Source organism: Prenolepis imparis, unplaced genomic scaffold, assembly GCF_030444845.1.
Source record: "Prenolepis imparis isolate NDT839.2.m4 unplaced genomic scaffold, iyPreImpa1.0 SCAF_5, whole genome shotgun sequence".
NCBI lineage: Eukaryota > Metazoa > Arthropoda > Insecta > Hymenoptera > Formicidae > Prenolepis > Prenolepis imparis.
The window spans coordinates 2508805-2536358 of NW_028141163.1; the positions used below are offsets into that span (position 1 = coordinate 2508805).

The 27554-nt window shown below is 36.7% G+C and overlaps 1 protein-coding gene across 5 annotated transcripts in view; it reads left to right on the top strand.

Annotated features, from left to right (window-relative positions):
• The window catches only part of LOC145935772 (uncharacterized), a 142313-nt gene that overhangs the window by 98590 nt on the left and 16169 nt on the right, over positions 1-27554 (top strand). The window contains exons 1-2 of one of the 5 annotated variants that reach the window (XM_083037356.1): positions 4817-5025; positions 15675-19949. The exons of 2 other annotated variants lie outside the window; for them this stretch is intronic. The gene's annotated coding sequence lies outside the window, so the exon portion shown is untranslated. Of the gene's footprint in view, positions 1-4816; positions 5026-14761; positions 14931-15674; positions 19950-27554 lie in introns of those variants that run through there. 2 more of the 5 variants (XM_083037357.1, XM_083037358.1) reach the window with 2 other exon arrangements.

A 27554-nucleotide genomic window follows, 5' to 3' on the forward strand; every position in this document is an offset into this window, starting at 1 on the left:
CACAATAATTTTATGCGGTTAAAGCTCGCAGAAAGTCGAAATGTGTGGGATAAAAATAAAATCGTAGAAACTGGAACGCGATCATCCCAAAGTTATTATCTTCGTTCTTCCGCAGCTCGCGTTGAAAGAGCGAGAGACAAAGAAGGAGAACCACTTCTTCACCTTACTTTGGCTCGCCTCGATCCAACAAGCCGCCCTCTTATTTTGCGAGTCCTCCGTTGAATTATCTCCTCGTAAATCAATCGCGTCCGGCACCATCGTTCATATTACTCTGCCGTTATTATTATCACGCGCGTCCACACGTCGGCTATGCACCGAAATGACTGGTCACTGAATGGAGAACGCGGAAAGAATAAATGGGTTTGCGCGCAAAGAAGAAGAAGAAGATGGGAACGAGAGAGAGAGAGAGAGAGAGAGAGAGAGAGAGAGAGAGAGAGAGAGAGAGAGAGAGAGAGAGAGAGAGAGATAGGGAGGGAAGGAGGGGCCCGAGCCATTCTTAATTAACTAAAATACGCCGCAAGAATACTTCTCTTCTTTTTGTAAACTTTCATTAGAGTCCCGCTTGAGTCCCGTAGCAGGTGTTGCTCGGGTAATTTCCGGCGTTTCGCGTTTGCGAGACCCTTTATATTATATAATCTCTTTAGCGTCGCGCTAAAGAAGAAAAAAAGAAATTGATGAATTTGCATGTACGCAGGACGCGCAAAATTTTCGGCGAGAAAAATTGTTGGAAAAATTACAAGAAATTATACCCCTTTTTTTATACGTTTCTGTCCGAGACACGCGGGATAATTTATCTTCTGCGGAATATATCTCACGGAAGAGAGAGAGAGAGAGAGAGAGAGAGGGAGAGGAAAGAATTAGAGTGAACGAGTGCTTTTACGTCGAGAGTGCGGTGCTCAGATCAAAAGTTATTTTCTTTCTACGTAACACTTATATGAGAAATATCGTGTTGCGGTTCTATCTACTTTCATTTACCAAGAAAGATATATTCCCTGTGTTATAATACTATATATGTGAAAGATAATATATATGTATATATATGTGCTTAAAGATATAAATATTTATTGGACTATTTTAATTTAAAGCGACGATGGATTTAGCAACATCTAATGTCACGAGTTCGATGCTTTTTCCCCTCCCTTTAATGGACAGCAATTAAAATTGATTGCCACCGATGACGTGGATATCGTTTTGTCAAGTTCAAGAATAATACGGCTATTTTCGTTATTCGATATATTTAACGCATTCGTGGCATAACATTTTGTTACCTTTGTACCGAAATAATATATCTCACTTCAATCGAAGCGAATCATTTTTCCATCATATTTAATTAAAAACGATATATAAATCCTTGGTGTGCTAATTTTCAAAAACAGCTATATAAAGATATATGTATATTTACCAGTTTACAGACTTGATAATGTGTGTTTATTCGCGAGATCATATACGTATATGATTAAGCGAATATTTAAATTAAAAATTAAAAATGAAATAATTCTATTGTGCTTTGTACCAAACATGTTGACGTCAGAAAAATAATTATCCTGTCGACAAGATAGCTTTATTTTATACAGCGTAATATTTTTGAAGCAGATATAAATGTAAACAATTAAGTAATATATATAAAAATAAAATTCAGTATAAAAATATAAAAATATGAAACTTATATAGAGGTAAAATATATTTATTAATTATCGAGAACACCATCGAGATATCCATTACGCTTATACAACTGTTCGATTTCTTGCGATATCTTACAATGCAGCGCACTTTCTTGAATGCATAGCTTCGAAATAAAGATTTGTAAAAATTCGAATGGCACAAGATTAACTAGTTTTGGTAATATAATATTTCGATCGAGTATATTGTCGAAAAAATAATCTTATTTCTCCAAGAGAAAGAGCGAGAGAGAAAAAGGAAAGGAAATTTAATCTCAAAGGAGAGTATCGAGGGAATATCGCGAAAAAAGAAAATAATACAGTGGAAAATAATACTGAAAAAGACCCTTCTTTTATGCCACCACAAGGGTTTAAATCCGCGCATAATACACACAGCTTCTTCTTCCTCCGTTCCCGCGTCCCGCTCCAATCTGCTTATTATCCGAAGTGATGCACTGCTTTTTCACAATACGAACACATTCGCGGATTAGCTCGGCGTCGCGAATGCGACAATAATACACGTTCTTCTCCACCCATGGTTTCCCCTGATCCGCGAATACACAGTCGTAATAAAGCGTGCGAGACTCGTCTCGTCGATTATACGGTTGCCGGTCCTTCGAATTCATATGCTCTCGTTTGATCACTTTTGATAAAAACGTATATAAAAACACGTAAGAAAGAAGTGTGTAAAGCGCAACGAAAGAGTGCGTAAAATTATTTGGTGAATACATTTAGAACGTTAAACGCGCAAAATGGTAATATGCGTGCTAAACTTTCTTTAGTTTCTTAACGTGGCGTTATTACAGCGCTTATACTTGCATTGTACTGCACTGTGAATTAATTAATTATATATTATATACATATATACGTGTTATGCCAGGAAAGAATTAAAATGTATAAGCATGTACGAAAGTTTCTTCTTAAAATAATTTTCATAAAAAATACGATACAAAATAATGATAATGTATAAAAATAATTAAAATTTAAAACAAATATATACATATATATAATTATAATTAAATGGGTTTTTTTTTATTCAGCATAAGAGATTTTATGTTTAATTTTTGTAGTTGTACTTAAATTTTGTACTCAAATTTTAAATTCTTTTTATATCTCGAAACTTAGGAGCTAAAAGTTATTTGAGTTAAAGTTGTCTTCTCTTATGTTAAATTATTATTTATATTATATTTAAGTTATATATTATTTTACACTAAAATTATTTTTTATTAATTTTAATAAATATTTACTCTCTATAAACAAATATGTTTGTTTGCGTTGTTAATCTAATATTCGCTCTGAGAAAGAAGGGGACAGTAAAGCTTATCTTTCATTAAAACTTTCATATACGCTGTTATTGTACAATGTTATCATAGTAAAAATGAAGGTTTCTGTCAACACGGGCAGCTACTACGCGCGATCAGTTGAAAAGAAAAGAAAGCACGAAAAGAAAATATTAATATCCTAGATATTCAAGTGCGAGTGAAATAGCGATGATATTGCATAGGATAATCAGTCGTATCGAGTATGTCTCGTTTTTTATTTAAATCCTCATATCTCTATTAATTATCATTTTGAAACAATATTACGAGAACCAATTTTTTGAAAACCGCACAAGTATCTCACTTTATGATACGTATTCTCAAATTTATGTCAATTAAAAGCTGGGGATAGTCAGAGCACAAGAGAGTACCCCAGAACTTGGATCAATTAAAAGCACTGAGGATTCAGCCGAAAGTTCAAGAAGAAACTTTGGACAAAATGACTTTTACCGAGCGGAAGGTCGAATTACCCGGTCTGAATTATTTTGCCTAACCCGTTTCGCGTAATTGGCTTTCAGTTGAAATCGCGCGCGACATTATATCCACGTTCCGCGCCGACATTTCTGTCGTCGCGACAGGACTTCTCTTGGAAATCGTATATTTTCTCTGTTTTCTTCGAAATCCATCAGCCCGCAGTATTTCACGATTTCGGAGAGGGGGAGGGAGGGAGGGCGACGAAAATGGATGGAAAAATCGTCGTCGGCTACAACTGAAATCACGAGAGGTCGCATCTCCTTCGTCTACACTTTCCGGCAACAATAACAACCATAGCATACCGGGCGATAATGCATCACGTTATGCAGAGTGATTATTTACACTCGCCAACAAATTTTCGAGCACTTTCGTGATACATTCGTGAAAAATTATTTCGCGTTATCTTTATTATTCCTTATTTTAACGAATTATATCACCGTACGCATATCTACCGTGTTTGATTTAACGTAGACTTGAAAAAAGAATTAAATTTTCAGTGTTTAACTTTATTTAGTTTCGTTTGCATCAATTTTTTGTTTGTACTCTTTCACACAAAGAATAAACAGATGATAAAATGATTAAAAATTTGCTCGATATACTTTATAGTATATCGAATTTACAATATTCTCAAAAATTGTTAAATATAACTGTATCGCGTGTGTTTCGAAACGTTTCGAAGCGACCAATAACATTTTTCGAAATAGTTTTTTGTGTATCGATGAAAGGGTCCAATTAAAAATATTGATAATAATTATAATTGAAATTTCATCTGCTTGTCGGAGGAATATTTCGATGCTATATACGCGAGTCGAAAATATATTATCGAGTTACTCCGAAAATTATCGCTCCGAGTTGTATTTAATTACATCCGTTCGGGGCAAAAATGTTAATTAAACGGAAACTTTTTCCCGAGAGGGCGAGAGGGAAATGCGCGATATTGAAAATTTCATCGGCAAAAATCACGTTTGACATTACGCGCGAAATTCTCTCTCCAACAGGGGACACAGGGATTTTTCTTCGCAAATTTTTCGTGAGTCCCCCCCCCATTCTTTCCTCATTCCTCGTCGCGCCATTGTGTTTTCGATATTTTTTTTTTCTCTCGGAGATGACGCGCGAAGTTTTCACGGCACGACCGACGTCTACTACGGCAATCTGCATTTCGAATCGAACGCGCGTGCCTTGGATGATCGTAAGGGGGCAACGTCAAGTTTTTCTCCGCGGTGAAATTGGGGACGCATCTGCGGCGCGCGTCTCCGCGATGTTTCTCGCCCGCTGCTGCGGAGGTACACACCTAGAGAGAGACATAGAGGACGGAGACGGGCGCGCGCGGTGCACGTTGCAGCGCCGGGCCGGATGTTCCGCTGCCGCAGTTGCGTTGCGAACGTCCGCGAAAGCGCACGCGAAAACGCCTCGTGTGTGACTGTGACGCGCGAGGTCGATGTTGTATATGTGTGGGTGTTCGTTTCGTGCTTCAACTATATTTAGGCACTGAACGATGATGTCGAGCTTTGTTTGCACAGAATGCACGGGGTATCCGGTAAAAAAAAAAAAGAAAAGTGTAGAAAAGCAACGAGGTGTGATATTTCTGTTGACTTCGACTTGAAGTTGATTTATACGTTTTTCTTATCTATTCATACTAATTAAATTGTTAATCTATTTAGGATAATTTCTGGTGATTTTTAACATTAATTTAAAAATAGATCAGATAGATAGAAGTTGTCTGTTTTAATTCTTCAGCAATTTGTATAAATCTTTCTATTGGAAAGATCTGTTTCTAAACTCGTATATCGAAAGATGTAACCTTATTACGACTGTATATACATATATATACTGTGGAACACCTGGTATATCAGTATCTTGGAACGACTGATATTGCATCTTGCAAGCAGAAGAAAACAAATTACATACATATACATACATATCATTCGGCACACACATACACACAATACGATGACATTTGTTTTCGTTCCAAGATATCATTTATCAATATAGCGTCTGTTTGTGATTCGAAGTTACAGAATATCTCTTGACTTGGATTTTTGGATCAATTTTACATACGGCATATGCAATATATTATCGCGCTTAAAACGTACAATTTAGTAGACGCGTTAGTATAGAATTTAATTGCTATGTTGAATATATACTATGCTCAGCAATCTGATCCAGCTTTACGTGTACCATCAATCATATAAAATATATATTTACTAAAATTCTTGAACTCTTGACAACCATGCTCAGCGTTAAATATAGGTATAATAAAATGATCAAATACTCACGTTTCATGTAATTTAATCATATGATAAAACTGAGAATATCGTAGCATTGCGTGAACGGATGCAATTATTAGAGATATCTATCTATTTATAGAAATCTGTTGCGTAATAATTTCAAAAGAATTCTTAATCGCTCATAATAAAATAATTATATTACAATTCCGATATTTGGTAGGAAGAATTCGCGCATGATTGTGAAGAAATTAGTTTCTATTCACGTGAATCGAATTACCGATATTATCGTGCACGCGTGTGTTATAATTAATTCCGGGTATTTCTCTAATAATAATTGCACGATATCGTACAATACGCTTTGACTCTCTCCGAATTGAACATTTTGCACGTATACCGTTTCGAAAGATAATATAACGTAATGTAGGTAGTATTATTGTTATCGCGCGCATTTCTCTCTCTCTCTCTCTCTCTCTTTTCCCGGGGAAAATCGCGAACGCTGATTTTCAGTTTTGCACAAAGCAGTACTACTCCGCCGCTGTTTTCGAGATAACGATAATAATTCAACTACCGTCCCGGCGCGTTGCAAATGAAGTCGCGATGAGACTTGGATTAACTTCGCGAACGTGGGAGTCCCCTATGTTCTTCGTTCTCTCCTAGTCTCGACAAAAACGACAATCCCGCGCGCGTACTCTGTGCTCGAATAAGAGTCATCTCTTTATGAAGCACATCATCTTCTCTAAGATGCGCTTGCACAATGTGAGCATCAGATAATGAACGAGCTAAAAAGATGAAAGCGCTGATGAAATTGTTTGTGCAATTCCATTATGCAATTTTATTATATCGATGAGAGCGGTTAGCTAATAATACTTATATAGTATAATAACGTACACAGTTGAAAAATTTGTGTTAAATTTAACAAATATCACCTGTCCCAAACGGTCCACAGAAATTTTTGTGTTAATTTAACATAATACGGATATGTTAAATGATGTCACGAATATTGTGTTAATATTTTAACATAAAATAAATGCAAACTTCAAGTAAACTTAAAATAAATTTTGTGTTAAATTAACATAGTTTTAATGTAAAAATTAACTTAAAAAATTGTTAATTTTACATTTTATCATCTCCACTTATATTATAAAGTAAAATTAACATTTTTTTTCTGTAAATTTTAACAGATAAATCTTGTCACTAATAATACGGAACATATTTATTGTGTAAAATTAAAAATAGATATACATTGTGTTATTTTTACACTTTTTTTTAGTTGTTTTAATAATTTAACATTTGAGTCCAATTAACATAACAGCAATATGTTAAATTAACACATGAATGTGTTAAATATTTAACACAAAAATTTTAACGGGGACCGTTTTTAACAAGAAAACACAAATTTTCCAACTGTGTATAAGTAAAAAGTAATAAGTAAAAAGTAAAGAATAAGTAAAAATATATTTAACGCATTCTCTCTCTCTAACACGATAATATATTATAATAATATTCGCTCTATATATTTTCTGGACTTTTATTATATATTTAATTGTGTTTTTTTTTTCAAAGCGAGAATTTAAAAAATAGCGAGTAAACCATTAGACAAAAATTAGCGAATATAAGTATAGAAATTAATATTGATGGAGTTATAGTATTATATAATTTATTAATTTTGATACCATCAGTGGGGATAATACTTAATGCCAAGCTAATTCCTGTTAATTCCTCGATCTTGTATACCACAATTCCCCAGCGGTTTATCCCTCGGAACGAATGTTCGTTTGTTTGCTCGTGTTCGTGGCAGAGAAACGCGCTTACATATATCTTCCAAATTTACCGCTAGTTAAGGATACATAAGTTTTATACAAGGTATTTAGGCGAATCAAATTAACATGCATAGTTAAATATTATATAAAATTTGATATACTTGAAAGATAAAATTAATACATTAATATATATATATATTTAGCGCATTTAGTATATTATATATACTAAAGTTTTTATTGTTCCTTTTTTTGCTTTCCTCTTTAATTACACGTTTTGTAATGTTAAATCAAAAAGACCTCAATTTGTGCAAAAACTATTACTTTATTCTCGCGCTCGTAAATTATGCACTTGTGAATTGTGAGATTATATTTTTGGCAAATTTTTTTTTTTCCGAAGATTACTTTAATAGGTTCTGACAAAGGTAAATTATGTCTAATAATACCGGCGCTTTTTTTTAAATGACGATCATGAGAAGATATAGGATGATGAAACACAGTGACTGTGTACGAGGTGAATGAAGTCAACTTATTGAAATCACGGGTTAGGTATAAGTGAGATGTAGCAATTTCGTGTTATATAAAAACATAATGATTATCGGGTCTTTTCGGCGGCGCTTTGTAATATAATATTATATAAAAATACAGAGTGCTCTCTGTATCGAGTCCCTCCCCCTCCCCCCCTCCTGATGATCTCCCTGATGATTTAATTTAGTTTGATCGCGTAGATACTATCTCTCATCTCGGCGCTCCATTAAAAACTTTCTCGCGCGAAACCGTAACTCGGAATCCTCCTCGCACATTCGCGACAATTATTTCACGAAGATTTTCCTGCTTAAAATTGGTAAGACGAGGGGAAGAAGAAGACTGGTACCGCGACAATACGGATCGGCGAACGTGTTTCATGAATCTTGAATTAAACTAATTTTCAAACCTCAAAGAATCAGAGAGACGCTGTGCGCTGCAGCTTGATATTCTCTCGTCATTCCGCGAGAGAGGAACCTTTTTGTCTCTCTGTCGGGATAGCGGAGTCTAAATCTGCTTTATGGAGTTTCGTAATGTCGCTCGACAACAGGAGAAGAACTTTATTCGTGTATCAAGCCGCAAGGACCCCTTTTGCTCTTCTGACCTCGGGATTTCGGCGTGACAGAGAGAGAAGCGCGGAGAATAAGGCTTCGCGTTAGTCGAAATCTGTCCCGGCGTTTGTTAACACCGCGTCGCAGATGCAGATTACATCGTTACATCGTGAGAAAAGAGGCGAGCGGAAGCAAGTCGGCCCTGGGAATTCAACTCGTTATTAAACTTTGAAACTGGGAAAGAAATTTCGCCGGAGAAAAATATTCTTGTTTTCATCCATCTTCGAAAAACACACGGAGAGAACGATCCACTTGTTCTACGTTGATTGGACATTCTCTGATTATTTCCTTGATATATGCGGAATCTTCCAAATTAACAGCAAAACAACACAAAATGATCATGCTTATTGTTTTATCGAGGGGAAAAAGAGGAGAGATGAAGAGTATTGATTCGATTTTGTACGCAGTACTAGTATTCCTGCAGAATTTCCACGGCGTCTTCGTGAATAAACACCGAGAGAGAGAGAGAATGGCTCGACGGTGTCGATCGCAGTCGATGTCGTTCGACTTCTCCTCGTCGACGTTACTCTCTTATGGCGATCACGTGCGCTCTCGCTTTGTTCCTTCGGAAGGGTATCCGTTGGCGACGAGACATCTTTCAGGATAGAACGAAAGAGAGAGAGACAGAGAGCGGCTTACGCGCGTTCCATAATGTCGGAGCAAGTGGTCGTGACCGCATCGTCGATATCGCGAGCTAATACGCCGGATCATACGAATTGCCGGACGACGAATTTAATCGCGCGTGGTCACCAGCGACTCTGGTAAATGCGCGCGCTCTTCAATTAGCTCTCGCTTAATCGCGCCCGCCCCGCGTTCCGCTTCCCTCTCGGAAAGCTCGAGCGCGGAATCCGCGCAGCCGGCAGACACGTCGGCATCGTCGAGTACTCATCGTCCATCGTTAACCGCGCGAGAGAAAGCGAATGGCCCGTAATTAACGCGCGATTTCGCGCCCGGAGAGAGATGGCACACATTTATCGGAATTATACTAGGAGTATTAGCGATATATAGTCTCTTCCCAAGCGGGCTCGTTCTCCGGTATTTAATGTTAGGAGATAGTTAGAATGGACGATCGGCGATTATACTTGGGAAATTTTATCGATACTTTTTATGTTTGTTAAGCACAAGTAGTATAGGTCGTTATTAAGGCGCTATACTTCGCGCCTAGACGTGCGCTTATATACCCGGTATTATCCGAGTGTCGATATTGATATAGTAACGATGCAACTTGGATATTTATTTATTGAAGTATATGAAAAGTAAGAGTTAGAAGCGGAAGCGTATAGATCATAGACTGTGACAGAATTGACTCGACGAAATATCGACATTAATATTTAAAAGAAATATGGGCGCTATCCTTTTGATATGGGAAGTAAAATAAAATTCTGTTATATATGTCGCTCAAGATGTTATCGTGGTTCTTGATATCGATTGTATCTCATATTGTTGATCGAAATTTTTACAATTTTAATGATAAAAACAAAACAAAAGCATTTTTTTTTAATTAAAATAATTCAGTGCTGTGGTTAGAGTGCGTTAAATTAAGAGATCTTTTAGCAGAATATTTTCAAATACACACGGAGAAAAATAACTACAGGAGTAATTATTTTGTAGAGACTGACATATGTGATGTGTGTGCATATGTGCGTAAAATTTCAAGTATTCTGAAACGAGAAAAGTTGAGTCATGAGCTTAACCACAGAGGCTTGCTCCAGCTGTTTTTCACATTTCCCCTCTCCCCCGAAAATATTATAAAAATTCGCCGTTGTGTTAAAAATTTCTCGGAGCTATCTCGGCTATTTTTTGACGTTAAACGAGAGAAGAGCTGTAAATCAATCGCCCTTTACGAGCAGATACTCTCGATAACACAAATAGCTCGCGATATCTCGCGATATAGCGTCATGTATGGAAAGGAGGGGAGGACAATCCGCGATTCATTTCGCCGCCGGATATTTTTTCATTTCGTCCAGACCTAATCCTGCCGCTCTCGCTTTCCTTTTCTCGGTATATGTAAGAAGAATTTTTAAGTTTGGACACGTGCTCGTCGTAGTAATCACGATGATGCATATAGTATACACGGGCTTTTTGCCCGTTTCTTCACACGCGTGATTCATTATTCCCCGAGTGCGAGCGCGAGATTTCTAAGGGAGGGGGGTTGCGTTATATTCTGCATAAAAGTGCGCGAAATTATTCAATGTCGGAGCCCCGCTCGTTCCTCGACTCCGGGAGTCCGAGTTGCCGCGGAAAATGCTTTATTTGCATATCCCTTGTTAGCTCTCTTGATAACGCATGACGGAGAAAAATCTTTCTTTCCTTACACACGATCTTCATATGATTCCGTCAGACGTTGTATGAGCTCCACTACATTACTACATTTTATGCAAATTGTCTACATAAATTTTATGCAGTTAAAGCTTTATTAGTTAATGATAATAATTTATTAAGCATTTATCTCCCTCTCTTTCTGTGTTTTTTTTTTACAAGAAAGACTCACAGCTGATTATATCTCAATGTCTTATTCAAAGTTCTCTATACAACTTTTTTGAAATTGTTACTTGATTCCATTTGATGTATACTTTTATAAATGATATTTTCTGAATTATTAATTATATCTTATTTTAAAGAAAAAAATTGTGATAAAAATTTAATTTTAATCGTGTAAAGATTCAATCGAAAGTTCTTGCATACGCGATCCTGTCGAATGCATCGGTATTTTTAATTCGCGTAAAAGCGAGTTACAGCGTATTGAATAACAGGAAGAGATGATCATAATTGCCGGTTTATATTGTCGCGAGAAAGTATAACGTTGTCCTTTGTTCCCTCTTTCCGACGTGAGCTTCCGCGAAATCGTTTCACCGCAAGCCGCTTTTACAAGCTTTACAGATTCGAATTTCCGACCGACAAAGGAGCACGTTTTACTGACGTATTTAACCTATTTCTTTCTCTCGCTCTCTCGGGGAGAGAGAGAAGCGCGTTATTTCCAACGTTTCAAGCTTTCCTGCACCGCATGTCGACTGTCTTATCCGGAGTGCGGTTTTACGTTCTTGTGCTAACGAGATGAATGCTCAAAGCGCGAATGCTCCGAGCGAGCGCGCAACTCTCATAAAAAGAAAAAGAAAAAAAAAATATTGTACATCACGCTCGTATATTTGCGTGACATCGCTCTTCATTTTGCTTTTTTCCTTTGAAAAAAAATATTCAATTTTTTTACTCGTAATCCGGGAATTCAATCTGCGATGAAAAACCGCGCGGTCCTAATTACGCGAGTTATAACGCTCGCACGGCTTTGCCAACGACAAATCGTTATTTTTTAATATCCGCGGATGTATCGGATGAGGATATACGTGTATATCCGGGTCCAGCGTGTTGTATATATATATACATACACGCGCGCATCCGTAATTAATTCGTCAATAATATCTCATTCGCGCGCGCGTGTTGTCGGCTGCATTTTGCCGCACAAACATTGTATATAGGTATACGCGACCATTTGCGGTGACGTAACCGAAAAAACGCGCGGAAACTAGCCGCACATTCGCGTTTTACCGTCCCGAATAAAAACGCGCTAAACTTCTCATCTCTCGAGCGAACATCGCCCAACTATTCCGTCTACATACATCCGGTGTGTTGCTTGGGATATGGTATCTTTTTATCAAGCCTGAGCTGCAACGCTTATATATACCGAGATATAAACCTTTTTGCGAAACGAGAACAACAGTTTTTTGTAAGACGAATCGCTCGCTCGGACGTCTCTTCCTTCAGTTGTACCGAGTAATTCAAAATTAACGCGCATTCTATTTATAGAACTTGGAGATGTAGTCTCTATACAGTGTCCGCTAATAATTGGCCGCATCTCTCAAATAAAGCGGGTTAAACTGAGGAAGAAAGTCCTCTACCGCTTTGCGATCTTCGCACTAATTAATAAGAAATTAATTAAAATAGATTGGCCAATGCGAAGAGTTAAGAGGAGCAACCGCATAACTTTGGGATCACTTCTCGCCACTTATACGCGAATTGGTCAATCTTTTTTAATTAATTTTTTTATTAATTATTGTGAAAATCGCAAAACGCAGAGGACTTTTCTACTCGGTTTAAGCCGCTCTACGAGAGACAGCGACGATTATTAACGGACACTGTATAGAGACTACATCTCCAAGTTCTATAAATAGAATGCGCGTTAATTTTGAATTACTCGGTACAACTGAAGGAAGAGACGTCCGAGCGAGCGATTCGTATACATGTAGCTTGTAACCCTGTATACATGTAGCTTGTAATAAGAACAACGAATGTACCCAGGTAACTTTTCCCTGGTAGGAAAGGTATTGCAGGAATATCTGTGGAAATACTCTGTGGAAATTGGTGATTCTTCTCGGTGGAAATGTCTAACGGAGGAAAATCTCTGGATTTGTAGTTTATTCTTCCTTTCTTTCCCTCGGAAGAGCGCAATCTTGTTCGAACTGATACGCGTGGACATACACGTATAACAACGTTTATAACGCGTCGCTGCGCATTCGCTGGATGTTACCGGAAGTAAAAATCCCATACATCTTCTCGAGCTCTCGCGCGCGCATCTCTTGCGGGTGATACATGGATACTGGTCGGCGATTTTTCGGCGACGCGCAATTGAATCGCGCTTTTATGCACTCGTATACAATCGCTCGTCCAGCAATATTAATCGCTCTCTGCACTTATGACAGTTTGCCGTGCTTTTTACGCGATATTTCGCGAACGAAAACGGGAAAACAACCATGATTGTGCGCGACGACGTGAGACGAGAGAAAGAGAAGGAGATGGTGAAATATTGTTTTTGCGGACGATATAGAAATGGCCCGACTGCTCGCGGTCACAACAGAGATTAATTATCGGAATACTCTGAAAATCGCCGAGAAACTCGTCGAGATTGCGTAATCGAGGGGATCAAGATGAATTTCCATCAGGCGGGTTTAATTCTCGAGAATATAAATGACTTTACATGTGTGTGATACGTGGGCGAATAACAAGATAACAGCATGGAATGCTCGGAATGACTTTCAGAATGATTCTGAATTTAATGATTAGATTTGTTGACAAATCTCCAAAGAAAAATTTCGGAGCAACAGAAATCGTATTATTTAATTGCATTTTTAAAATTTGCGACGAATTTTTTAATTAAGAAAATTGACTTTGAAGTTATCACAACATTTGTCTTTCCTTATTAAGATTGACGCTAAAACTTTCTTGTTTTTGTACATTATAATATAATTATGATTACTTTATATATCGATATTTCGGCTGATTTTTTTCAGAGATTTTTTTTAACAGAGAAAAGAGAAGACACTTAATTTTGTTTCGAAATACCTATCTAGATATCAATTAAAATCTGCGGTTATTGGTTTACATTTTTGTCAACGAATATTTATTTAATTTGCTACGTTTATTCGCGTGACAATTTGCGTAAGATACATTTATGCAGCGCATAAAATCGAAGGAGATGCTTTAGATTAATCTGCTGTACGTCGCGCCATTAACATTTGGGAGCGCTCGACGATACGTGATAATTTGTTGGATGGGCCGCATATGCAAAGTTGTAAAATGTACTGCTCGTTATTGTCCGGAGATACGAATCATCTATTCCGGACGCGGTATGGCCGCGAATTCTCTTTCTTTTCCGTTCTGATTTCATTGGTTGCCAGAGATCGTGCATTATATATATACATACGCGCAAGTAAAGCACTCTTTCTCTTCTTCGGTAGCAATGGGATTAAGTCGATTAAAATTTATTAACTTCACAAAATTGTGTGTAAAAAATTATTCGAGTCACTTAGAATGAGAAAATAAATTTTCATATCGCCCGGCATTTCTCGATTTATTCATCCGCATCTGACTTTTCAAGTATGTATAGCTTGACGGGAGAAAACGACGTTATTAAGTCTCCTACATTTAAGCTATTTTTCCAAATTGGTCCTCGCACTCTAAAGTAACGATTTTGCAAATGCAATTTGCGACTGGTTCCATTCGGTTCGAAATGCAATATGTTTCGAAACTTGCTTGCGCGGAGGGTTCGAGCCCATCTCTGCTGCGTCTGGTTGCGATTGCGCGAGGGCGCGCACACACACGTATCCCGTGTTCACCGATGGCACGTGCTCGACTCGCAGAAGCATGTGCATGCCACTACTGCGGTCCGCGCGAATTCCGCTCGCAGTTGCATTTTGCGCGTCCGTGCAAACGGGCGCGTTTGCGTCTACGCTCGCGAGTTATTACGTATCGATCTTCTCTCTCACTCTCCCGCGTTCTTCGTCGCGTAGTTTGTCTTGCGTTGTCAAATTTGTACCGTGTGTGTATATATGCATCGCGAATTATTCGAGTCGCTTATCGGTACCTCGTAAGTGCAATTTCGAAAATTTCGTTAAAATCAATCGTCAAATTGAATTTTTTTTATATTACTTGTAAACTGAGCCTATCTATTTTTTGAATCGAGAAAATATCGACTGTATGCGAAATGCTCTTTATTAGTTATTTTTATTTGCAACATCACAGAATAATCTGTAAATACATTTTAATGACGAAATATTAATTGCCGCATGAAATTCTCAACAAATGATAGATTCTCGTTTGAAAATACTTGCAAAAGTAGTTTTTTTTTCAACTTGATGTCGTAACATTTGGAATTACAAAGTTTTCCTTTCACCTTCGGAAAGATTTGCTAGCAGACTTTTGCGTACGCATTTTTCCCCGCGTCATGCTTTCCCTAGAGATATCACGTGCGCGTAGAGACGTGAGAGATAGTGGAGAAAAGAATAAATTCTTCCGGTATTGCTCGCGAATTTTTCTATCTGGTTACGGGAGTTTGTAGCACGGCTTGAATCTATTCATATTAACGTGTCATAAATATACTGACGTGTGTTTTATAAATAAAATTTTTAAAAATACTAAAAAAAGACTCGTAAAAAAAAGGATCCATAATAAATACTTGATGCAAAGAAAATATTGCAGAAAATTGATACGCTAATCATGGTTGTCAATAATGTAAATTTAAATCGCAAACATCGCTGAGATCGATAATCTAATTTATAATCTAATAATCATCTCCTCTATTATTTCAATCAATTTCTTATGCAAATTATAGCTATTGAATAAGGACAAGAATGCACGAGATTCTTAAAAGACTGTTACAGACTATTCTCATAAAACATGCATTATGAAGACAGCGATCGATAATACCATGAATGTTGCAAACGGGACAAAAGTGCTTTTGATCGATACATTCATGAATTATTTCTGCGTACCTTCGAGATGCTCTTTCCATGACGAAAAATTTCGGAAACGTCGAGCAGGAGTAGAAAGCATCGCCGCAGGATGCAGAGCAGATGAGTACACTTTTGATAGATTAGTATTCGAATTATAATAACTCTCTAACGCTAATAAAATGAAATAATTGTTTGAAAATGTAACACGCAGTACAAATTGATTGTGTATTTGATAACTGTGGTGGAGAAAGATGTTCTTAGTTGAGAAATTTATTATCCAAAATAACAGGGAGAGGAGTAGTAGTAGTAATAGAGAGAGAAAGTGTCTGGCTTATGATGAATGAATTGTTGCGTGATTTTTTTTTTAAATTTTGTAAACTAATATTTTCTGTTTCTGTTTGACATTAATCTTTATCAAGTTTATCATTTTTATGGTTTTGAAGTTCTATGTCAAGAATGTGTCTCGAGATTATAAAAATTAAAATTTAAAAATTATGAAAATAAGAATTATTATTTATTAGCAGGAAATAATTCTAAAAAAGATCTAACTACAATTTAATGATGTTTTTTTCATTCACTCCTCTCGTTGCATCTCGACAGCTGCAATGTCATTAATCATAATTTCATTGCTAGGAATGCAAAATGTAAATCGCATTGGAGAAAAAGAGAATTTGCACTACGTGTCACATTTTCGAAAGATATCCACATACCTAAATGTAATGGATGTTATCGACTGGTAATGGACTTTCAATGTCCATAATTTGGCACAGCTATATGGCTGTATCATTGAATTAACTTTTGACGATCGACGGGATAATGCAATGTTAATTTCTTAACTAATTTTCTGAACAGCGTTATAACAAATAATTAAACAACATTTTCTTTTTTTCTTTCTGTGTGTCACCGTAGATATAATATACATAAAAAATAGTAAATATAATTAATAAGTTTTATATACCATTACTGTATCTTCTTTTATGTTTTACAGAAAAGTATAAAAACTTTCTATAAAACATAAGTAGATCCGTCATAAAATACACGTATACTTTATTGATAAAATATTGTAGCGAAGCAAAGAGAATCGAGATATAAAAATATCTTAGAAATAGCAGAGTGAAACTTTGACAGAAATTTTATCAGATAAAATGAATATCTCTCTCTTTCTCTTGCTTTTTCTGAGAAAATTTAATAAAGGGATTATATATTTGCCTCTCTCTTTCTCTCGATATTTTCATTTCAATTTTATTTCTCGACGAGAAGGAAAATATCACGGGGGAGAAAATTAAAATTTTTACGTCTTGACTATTATTTTTTTTTTAATTCCGCTTTGTTAGCCGCTAATTAAACGTTGGCCCGGTATGCAAAATACAATAACGTACAATAACGTATACGTTCCGCGGTGGATAAAACGCGAATATGCATCTCACGCCACGCCTGTTTTGTAACACGCGGGCGCGCAACAAAGGAAAGTGTAAATGGGAACTTACGAGCGACGGTGGGCTGATTTATTGCCGAATTGACTATTCATCTCCTTCACCGAGGAGAACCTCAGCGCGCGTAAGAAGCCTCGCGGTCATTAGCCCTACCGTTTGTGAGTTGAGAAAATAAGAAAAAAAAAAGAAAGAAAAAGAAACCTCCGTTGCGCTTCCGTCGGTCGTCAAAGAGTTAGCGGGCGATTCGCAAATGGAGATTCGAGGGGTCCGGTCCGGCCTCTTCTCTTCTTGTTCAGACCGTATTAGAATCGCACTTGGAACGGAACTGACGAAATTCCGGGACGAAATTAACGCTTAAGAAGGACCGGATGTTGGCGGTTCTAATTTACGGGATCGAACTTGTCGCGAACTTGTACACAAAAGGAGGAAGAGAGGGCTCTTTAAACAGGAAGATATTTTAAGAATTTTTTTTTTTTTTTGTGATTTCTGCAATACTCGTATATCGTTCGAAGGCTCATGAATATTGCAGAGTCTATTGCTGTTTAAAGAAGTTTTTTTTTTCGCGGGATCAATGGTGGGCGTAGCCAGGGAGAGAGGAGACGCAAGGCGCATTTGCACTTAATTAACGTGGCTCTCCATACTCCGTAACTTTGCACATTATTACTCTGACACGCGTGGATAAAGAATGAGAACAAATATGCATATTTAGAGTTTCTTTCAAATTTCTACTTTATTTTCATTCGCGATATCTCTTTATCGAAAATTTGATTTAGAATATTCGATATTAAATATATCCTTGTAACACACAATTTCTTAAATCAAAGTTTTGTTAAAATTTATTTAGACAAAGAATAAAATATTTTTACTTAATTTCAAATAAGCTTTAATAAAAATTTGTTTTTAAAATTGTTTATAAAAACAAGTAAAGTATCCATACGAAAGAACTCTAAGAACTCTAATTAATCATTTTCGAGAAGTTTGAAATATCTTGCACACGCATATATATATATATATATATATATATATATATATATATATATATCCACAAAAATATGGTACTTGAATTAAAAGATAAAATTATTACATTAGCAACTTAAAATCTTTATAATATAATTTGATAATATAATTCCTGGCTGCGCTTTCCTTGAATGATCAAATCGCTTCAATCTTAACATCCTTTAATATAATTATAAGGATAATATAATCCTCCGTTGCATAATTTTCTACACTTTGTATTTAAAAGTTACATATAGCATAATTTAATCTAATAATTAAATTTTAACCCAGCGAGTCGGAATTTTAAAAATGATAGGATAATCTTAACCACCGAGAGTGCATCGGAAGGTTAAAAGAGAGTGCATTACGCTGAACTCTCTCCCATCGACGAACATTGACGCGCGCGATTCAAGGGGAGCGCACAAATCGTATGCGAAGAGAAATGAAGAGAAAAAACTCCGGGTTCCGGGAATGAGAAAACGGCCGTACAAAAGGGATTTAATTGGCACTAGGCCGTGGATCATCGTCGCAAATGTCGGGTCTGCCTCGTTCATTCGCGCGCGATCGACGACGCGAGTCATCGATTGACGACCGTAAAAGCGAGCGGCACTTGGCACGGAAATCTCTCGATGTTTAATTATCGTTATCCGACCTTTCATCCGTTCCCCGCTTCATTTCCTGTCTCTTTGCTTTTCATTTCTGTGGCGGCGATTGCATTAACCGCCGGTGCTCAGTGATGGATTTAGGCTTAGAATCGTGAAACGTGTACGACCGATTAAAATAAGATATCGTTTTTTTTCGATCGTGATATGAAATGAAAGATATAATGGAAAGAAACCGGGAATGAATTCGAAAACGCGATTAAAAATAAAATAGATTTATTTCGAAAATAAATTTATATATTTGCTCAATATGCGATACTTTGGAGAATTTATTTTAGCAAAGATCTATACATATATACATTATAAATTATTATTATATTATATATTATATATATTATATATGTATATATTATAACATAATAATATATTATATAATAATAATATTATATATAATATTATATATACATATATATATTATAAATTGAGAAATTTAATATGCACATACGTTACATAATATTTTGGAGGACGAGTCTTGCGCTTCGTCGAGCAAAATTTAACTTTCGCTTCGTATGTCGCGAGTAAATTCGAGCGATCACCGGAAGAGGAAGTCATTAAAGTTCGCGAGAGCAGAGTGCGTAAATCCGTCACTGTGAATCTGTCCTCGCGATTGTGTGTAATATTCTTCGCGCACACACTGTCACGCGCGGACGCGTAAGTCTCTCTGAGGAAATCCTCCCTTCTGCGGCAAATTTTATCCTTTTTCTACTTCCCCTCCCCCGTCAGAATCGCGCGCGTTGATCGTCCTCGTCGTAGGAAGGAGAGACGAGACGAGAATATTCGCACATGATGCACTCTCTTCGTCCGAAAACTCTTCTGGCGCGCGGCTGCTTTATTCGCTCCTCCTCGAGAAGGGCGTCGGGAGGTCGAGGTCGACGCGCTCTGATAATAAATGATGTTTTATCTGTCGTGCGATGCCCGGCGGATATAGGCATGTCGACGGAGGGAAGAAGGAGGGGGAGAATTGTAACGCGACGAGGCGTCAATCTGCTTTTTCGTTCGCGCAGGGTGCGACAAATCATGTCGAGGCCGCACTGTCTGGCCACTAACGCAAGTGCAGAAGAAGGTAAAGCTCTCTCTAGTACATATCTTCAATACATATCTTCAATTTAAGAATGTGTGTGTATGTATGATTATAGAATGTATTCTTTGTATGGAATCTTTGTCAGCAACTTGAAATAGATTTTTTCCTCTACGAAAAAATGTGATTAAAAAATTATCATATCTTTATTTCTTCATATATCTTTCATTTTCAACATTAGATATTCTGACAAGACATATAATTTAATTTCTGAGGTAAAACATTTATATTTGAAATTAAATAAGGAATAAAATTGTTTATCTGCTTGCGCGCCCTAAAGATTGAGAACAATTAACTTACTTATTATTTTTTATTGATTATAAATAATTAAGAGCTTGACGTTTCTATTACAGAAAGAAAACATTGATCTCAAATTGATGAAAGATTTTATAAATGTAGCTTATATTTGCCGTGAACATTTAATGTTACATTGTAATCACACAATGTAACGAGATCTGAAGGGTTTGAGTAGATTCAAAAATTGATTCTCAAATTAGAACAGTATGGAGAAAATTTGACAATTGAGCAAGAATAATAGTTTTTTTTTTGTTAATTAGAACATACAATATATGAATTATATATTGAAGATACTATATATGAATGAAATTATAAATGTGATAGAAAATTTTTTCGATAAGAAAGGTTTTAATCTGAAATCCTATTCATCGCAGAAACGATAAGAAATAATATATATATAAAACGAGCGCGATAAATTCTATCAAAGACAAATCTGTGCGAAACGCGCGCATTTCCGGTGTTATTAATAACATTTATCAGACAGCACAATGAATATTGCTGCCTGTGGCAGAAGGGATATCTATTTCCGGGATGTATATATGGCCGAATGTGTCAAACGGTTGAGAGCTGCAATATTTTTTTTTTTTGCAATCGTCGAACGATATCATCGACGAGACGAGAGGAGAGGAGATCCTCTCTGCAGAACTTACGAGCGCTCGGCTCAATAAAAACGCGGAGAGCCATTCGCTCTTTTTTTTTTTTTCAGAAGGGTAGGTAGGTACGCGGACGATATGTTTCCTCCCGCTGTGTTAATTCGCCAATCGCTGAAAGCGAGCATCATAATTTCGCGTTGCCGCGCGCGTTTCGCCCGAAGCGATATTTCTTCTTTGTCTGCGAGCAACAAAGGACACCGATAATTGCAAAGCTTTGGTCCAGCTCGGCCGGCCGATCGTTTTCGCGTACGTTTCGCGCTCGCGAACAAACGACAATGCGCCGCGAGAGAGAGACCCGCGGTGGATATTGTTACGGACGGTGCTTAATTTTTGTGGTAACACGCGAACGGCGCACCCTTATGATTTTCCGGCTTGTTTTGAGCGGCGAGTTTCATTTTCTCCTCGCAAACCACGGTACGAAAAAATAGTACGTACGTTTACCTATTCTGCATGTTGATTTTTTTTATCGCAAAAAATTTCCATTTCAAGCCTTGATTGTATATATTTTGGGAGAAATTAATTTATAAAACAAACTTATATAAAATGCGTTACATGTTTAAAGAGGATAGCTTTTTTCCTGTAAATTAAACATTCTATTTATAGAATGTACTTGTATCGATTCAAATACCAATCTTATCGTTCATCTATATTCGATATCAAAGTAGTTGGTTTCCTTTTAATTCTGTTATTTAAATCTGTCGTCGTATATTTCAAAATTATTTACGAGTTTAATTCTACCTGTAGACTAAAAATAATTATATTTGGTATAATTACGTATCTCTGGAGCCACTAATTAAACACTGATTAAATCAACGATAGAGAACAGTACTCTAATACTAATGATCGTACAATGGTCACGTGTTCTCCCTCAACTTGTTACACTAACTCTCTTGGTTAGTTAACTCTTCTTGCTGTTGGAAGCAGTTGTAGGGGATATTGTCGGTGGCACGAGATAAGGCGATTACGGCTAAAGGATCTAAAGAACCAGGTGTTGCCATTATATGGAAGAGGGAAAGAACATAGTTGAAGACTACGTAGCACTTGTGTTGTTACCTGTTGTTTGTTTGTTTGTTTGTTTGTTCGAAACTGCAAGCACTCCTCCTTTTTCTATGTAAGCACTCCGGCAAATAGTGTATGTGTATTTTCGAAAATAAATAAACGTTAACCAGTTAATTAAGATATCTTTTTTCTTTTTTTTCATAATTTACAAAAAAAAAACTCCATATAAGACGTTTTAATTTTCTGTCTCTCGCAGATTGACTATCTCTATTTTTAAATAAAACCTCATTTCGTGCACGAAAGAAGCTTTCATAAATACGAAGCCTCGGATCCTATCTTAATTACCGATTCGGTGGGAGATTAAATCTCGGTACGACGAGAAATTTACCGAGGTTTTATTTAAACAAGCCAATTCATTCGCGTGTCTGTGTGTGTCTTCGCATACAATTAATTCCTCACAACATGTACGCGTCGGTTTTTATTTTTTTGTATTTTTTTTTTTACTCCAGAGCGCGGTGAACCCCAACGAGAACCGAGCGGCGACACGCGAACGAGTAATTTGCGCGTTAGGCCGCACCTTTATCGCGTTCTGCGTAATAATCCGTTAATATGCCGCTCGCAATCAGGCATCGGTCTATATTAAACGCGCTACGAGCCGTCGAAATGACTCGGTAAATTATCTCGACAGAACCCTAGCGCTTGCGGCCGGCAATTCGCGAGCCCCACTAATTACGACGAGCTTGCATACGCGCCGGGCGATTAATTAGACAAATTAATTTAGTAAACTGTTAAGGGCGATCATCGCGACGGTATGGTACAATCGATCGGCGATGCGCGGAAAGTATCATCTATCATAACGCGTTAATTGATGAAGTCGATAATATTGGATCCCTCTCGTATAAATTGACAAACGTTCGTTTTCAATTAATTGAGTATATCGCGAGCGATGCGATTGACCAAGAATAACGAAGCGAGACAAAAATTGCGTGCGATGTTTACAGAAATCAAATAATTAATATACTGATATCTTAATAATTTACTTTTTTTCTTTTATAAATAATATCCAGCTATCGCGGAAATAATATAACGCGACATCGCGTTTATTCGCGATCATCATCTCGTCGACTAAGTCTACACAGGAAGATATATATGTATGTGTACAACGGAGGTGGATGTGACGACAAGGTGTTATTGATTTCTGTTTGATGGTACACAAGCGGAACAATAATTGGCCGAGACTCGAATACAATCCAAATGATAAGCCGAAATGTATTACGCATCGTAATGAAAATTGGCCGTAGCGAGGATTGTCATGCGGTCACCTCAAATAAGATCACGGGATTTGTTTAACAGTTTGTTCTGGTATTGTTTCGCGAATTATCATTCTTCCTAGTACCATCATCTCGTTGATTCGTTCGCGAATTCCGGCGAATCAATTGTCATTATTTTCTGAAAAATGATCCTCTCTCTAGCGGAATAAACTAACGTGCTGCGTCTATACTATCAGTTTATTTTCAGCAGACATGATAATTACAATATTTAAATGATTATAATAAATTAATGAAAATTATTATATACATAAATACATATATGTATATTATATATATATACAGGGTGTCCGGTAATAGTCGCATCAACCGTCGTGTGCAGATTCCTGGGATCATTTGGAGACGATTTTTCCTCAGCAAAAATGTCGAGACACCAATAATTTTCGAGTTATAAGCGATTGAAAATAAAGGGTTTTTCGCAAACTAAGCCTTGTGGAAATAAAAGAATAATAAATTCACATTCTTCAGTTAATTTTAGGTAGAGTTTACTTTAATAGAATTTTAATTTAAGGCTTAGTTACAAAGATACATGATGGCAAAAATTGAAAACATGCAAAAAATAATGACCTCCCTCGACATTTTCGCTGAGGAAAAATCGTCTCCAAATGATCCCAGGAATCTGCACACGACGGTTGATGCGACTATTACCGGACACCCTGTATATATATAGAAAAAATTTTTTAATTTCTATCGAAAATTCTCTATCAAGTTATTATAAGTATATGAGAATTTATATAAATATAAATTTTCGTAGAATACTTACAATATATATTTTAATAGAAACTAAAATGTTTTAACAGAACTGTAAAGTACCAGTAAGACACGAAATAGCTGAACTTTATATCTTATTAAATAAATGAACAATTTTGTTTCCCAAAATACGATTCGTCATTTTGCCTCATAGCGAGTAAATGCACTCAATTTGCAAAGTTAAAGGAATACTCGAAAACGATCATACAACACAATGTATTTTGTTCTCTTTTAACGTCGCAACGTATGCATAACAATGAACAAACGAGCGGCGAAAAAATGCCAATCACACATTGGTTCCATTGTTTCGCGGCAGGTACGAAGCAGGTCCATGTACTGTTTGACCGCCCGGTATTTGCGAAAGGGTTGCGGGGTAGGGCAAGCGGGCAGAGCCGAGTCGATTGTTTGCCCGCTCATTTAACGGTCGGGAGGGCTCGGAGGGCGCGAAACCCGTACTTGACGTTTCAGGTGACGCAGGTGAATAAGCAACGCATAGACACGGCACAGGAACCGGATATGAGCCCCCGGTCGCCACGCGTGATAAGTCAGGCCGTCGCGGTGGCCGCTCTTCTCCTTTCTCGTATAACGACGACCCGGTAATCATTAGTGGTAATCATCGTGTTTAAAGCATGCATTTCTATCGGAAATTGAGAGAGAGACTACACAGAGTTGAATTTCGTAGAATTTATATCCGGCTATTATAGAAATGTCAAAGTGGCATAGAATATATATTCTTCGACATCTATAATAACGAAAATCTTCAATCTTTGATATTTATAGCACGCGATTAGGAGAGAGGACTGATGATAGAAAGAGAGCAAGATGAATTTGTTATCAGAGTTGCTATATAGGAAAGAGTTGCAAATTTTTTGATCTTTTCCCTGATTTCCCCGGAGAGCTTTCTTTCTAGATATTTTATAGCTTCTATAATATTCCAAACATAGCAGCCTCGTTTCCTCCTCCGCGATTTATGCATAACGAAGAGAGCATCGATCGTTAACTCAATAGCTGAATTAAACAGTATCTATAGATTGAATTTTTGATATTTATATGTTATTTATACATGATATTTTATCACAATATTGACATGACATTTTTATTATTAGATATTTATATCACGCGATTAAAAAAAATAATAATAAGACATAATTAGAGGAAGCAAGATGAATTTAAAGAAATGTAATTAGAATATAAGTAAGATTTGCAAACTTCTTGATTTTTTGAAATACTTTGCAGCTTCTGTAACGTTTCAAACATAGCAGTCTCCAATTTATGCATGCATAATCGAGAAGAGCACGCAATCGTTAATTTCACGGCTGAACCGAACAGCGAGCGTTTCCATCCTAGATTAGAACATAGTGCGAATGCACCTTTACGGTTCACAGACATCGTCTGCACAGCTAGACAACAGTGTATGTGGACACCGTACTTGTCGTTTCCGGCGGGCAGGTCTATTAAAGCTAAAATGCACTTCGGTCCGCCGTGCAGCAGTGCGACTTTATATTTCTACCCTTTATGAGGTTTATCCGTTACCGGATTTCTATCCTTTAATCTTACGAGACGCATCAGTCGCTGAAAGTTGAACCTTTCGTCTGATGTCTCATACACAGTGTCCACAAAGAACATATCTTTCTACAGAAATACTCTTTTTAGCGAAACAATTTTTAAAATTATTATTTATTATATATATGTATATAGTTTTTTTCGAGATTTCAACGAATTAATTTAATTTTCAGACAATTTTTTTCGTTTTATTTATTCTTTTAAACTTCTATAAGGCATTCTATTTCGATCAGCTTTTAAAATGTTGATTTTTAAGAAGTGTCTTACGTGGTTTTCACTAGCATGTATATTTGTTCTCGCAATTTACTAGCAATATCGATGAGTTGCTTTGATAAACTCGCTGGTGTTTACTCTCACTGGCAACCACGCGGTACTAATGATTTAATCACATCTGTGAAGCAACGCTGCCTCCTTGGTATATTGCAACGTTGTTTATGCACTTTGAAATCACATTACATATATTAAAGGCACTTTGTTTGAAGTCTCGCGTTTCTTTGTTACCTCAATGTCTGTTGTAATCGACTAATTTCAGCACAATATTTCCCTGGTTTATATATATATATATAGTATATGACCTGCTTGCGTCGCCTACAGAAGAATGTGCAAGCTGAATGTATTATTTAAAAAGGACCGTGTAGCAAGAGAATAAGTGCGTTGCATAAAGGGAATTGTTTAGAAGTAACATGTGCTACTTTCAGTATTGTAATAACTGCATGAGAATGAATATCTCGATATCGCATCAAGGTATATATCTTTTTACATTATGAGTTTCGTAATCAAATTACTTAGAGACGGTATAACCGCAAATTGCAGAATAATCTATTCAGGTGGCAGAGAGAGACACATATGGCTAGCGTATGACTAATTCTGTGCGAAGACAAATTTACATCCTGTCCTGCGAGCTAGAGCTATCGTACGCAACGTGTCTTGCAAACACAACCACGCGTATAGGCGTATATCTATCGTATATAAAATCTCTCTCTACGAAGCTCGGGCGTATATTCGGCAGATGCTATCATTTCCGGGGGGCGATAAGGGCCCCGGTCGAAATTACGCCAATTTTAAGCAAGTCCGAAAGTGGCGACCGCCATATATCGTAGCGACAGCTGCTTATTTTCACGATGTACATACAAGGTGATAGAAGGAGGGAAGAAAGAGAGAGGAAGAGGAAAGGAGGTGCGAGGGTATATCCCGGTAGAAATTATATTTCATCCTTGAGAAATTGCGGTTTATGTACCGAGAGGTCACGGTTTTTCGCTTCGCTGATGTTCCTGTCGTCCATTTTCGCCCCAGTAATGCAGCCAGAAAGTTGGAGCCGCGTAATTTATTGGTGTTATTACGACTTAAATTTTTCGCTTTATAACGAGAACGGAATATATGCATTCTGTAGGACCCCCGTAACGAATGATATTACGCTCTAATCCTATATCCACGGTGAGAGAAAGAATTTTCCTTTCCCGCGGAACATTTCCGAAAGCTATCTTACCACTGTGATTTTAACAACTTTTGGTTACTTACTCTTGATTATTTTATAAAAAGAAACGAGCGAGATGAGTGTATTACGGTTAGAACTTTTTTGCACGATATAAAATCATTCAGAGATAATTCGGACTTGGAAAGAATCGAGAAATGCATTAAATTGAATGTAAAGAAACGGTCAGCAGGACAATAATATAGAAATATAAAAATAATGATCATTTTAATTTTCTTATATATTCTTAAGTATATTTTATAGAGATATTAGTCAACTTTACATTTAAAATTTATTATGGATTTTAATATAACTATATACATCTTATACATATAGTATATAAATAAAGGATGTTTTGGTAGTTTTTTGCATATATAAAAATCTTTGATAGTAATGTATTTATAAAAAAATTGATTCTCTAATCTCTTCACGTTCAAAATTTCAAGTTTTTGAAGTTTACTAATTCGAAAACCTAAAATCTTATAAAAGCAACTTTGAAGATCGAAATATCTTTTATCTGTTTGCGTTT